General features: G+C 41.4%; 1 pseudogene; it reads left to right on the top strand.

Moving 5' to 3' along the window:
* Nucleotides 1-1,337, top strand: part of LOC111966560 (plexin-A1-like) — a 299,289-nt pseudogene that overhangs the window by 260,368 nt on the left and 37,584 nt on the right.

The raw sequence follows: 1,337 nt of genomic DNA, 5'->3' as shown, positions 1-1,337 counted from the left end.
GATGTCATTGCGTTGGAAGCTTTTGATAGGCCAATTGACATAATTTGAGTCAATTGGAGGTGTACCCGTGGATTATATTTCAAGGCCTACCTTCAAACTCAGTTCCTCTTTGCTTGACATCATGGGAAAATCAAAAGAAATCAGCCAAGACCTCAGAAAAAAAATTGTAGACCTCCACAAGTCTGGTTCATCCTTGGGAGCAATTTCCAAACGCCTGAAGGTACCACGTTCATCTGTGCAAACAATAGTACGCAAGTATAAACACCATGGGACCACGCAGGAGTCATACCGCTCAGGAAGGAGACGCGTTCTGTCTCCTAGAGATGAACGTATTTTGGTGCGAAAAGTGCAAATCAATCCTAGAACAACCGCAAAGGACCTTGTGAAGATGCTGGAGGAAACAGGTTCAAAAGTATCTATATCCACAGTAAAACAAGTCCTATATTGACATAGTACCGCTCAGCAAGGAAGAAGCCCCTGCTCCAAAACCACCATAAAAAAAGCCAGTCTATGGTTTGCAACTGCACATGGGGAGAAATATCGTACTTTTTGGAGAAATGTTCTCTGGTCTGATGAAACAAAAATAGAACTGTTTGGCCATAATGACCATCGTTATGTTTGGAGGAAAAAGGGGGATGCTTGCAAGCCAAAGAACACCATCCCAACCGTGAAGCACGGAGGTGGCAGCATCTTGTTGTGGGGGTGCTTTGCTGCAGGAGAGACTGGTGCACTTCACAAAATGGATGGCATCAAGAGGAAGGAAAATTATGCGGATATATTGAAGCAACATCTCAAGACATCAGTCAGGAAGTTAAAGCTTGGTGGCGAATGGATCTTATAAATGGACAATGACCCCAAGCATACTTTCAAAGTTGTGGCAAAATGGGTTAAGAACAACAAAGTCAAGGTATTGGAGTGGCCATCACAAATCCCTGACATCAATCCTATAGAACATTTGTGGGCAGAACTGAAAAAGCGTGTGCGTGCAAGGAGGCCTACAAACCTGACTCAGTTACACCAGCTCTGTCAGGGGGAATGGGCCAAAGTTCACCGAATTTAGTGAAAGGCAATGCTACCAAATACTAGTTGAGTGTATGTAAACTTCTGACCCACAGGGAATTTGATGAAAGAAATAAAAGCTGAAATAAAGCATTCTCTCTACTATTATTCTGACATCAGGAATTGTGAAAAACTGAGTTTAAATGTATTTGGCTAAGGTGTATGTACACTTCAGACTTCAACTGTATGTATGTATGTATGTATGTATGTATGTATGTATGTATGTATGTATGTATGTATGTATGTATGTATGTATGTATGTATGTATGTATGTATGT

The sequence above is a fragment of the Salvelinus sp. IW2-2015 genome, linkage group LG7, assembly GCF_002910315.2.
Source record: "Salvelinus sp. IW2-2015 linkage group LG7, ASM291031v2, whole genome shotgun sequence".
Classification (NCBI taxonomy): Eukaryota; Metazoa; Chordata; class Actinopteri; order Salmoniformes; family Salmonidae; genus Salvelinus; species Salvelinus sp. IW2-2015.
This window is presented reverse-complemented; position numbering and strand designations above follow the sequence as displayed.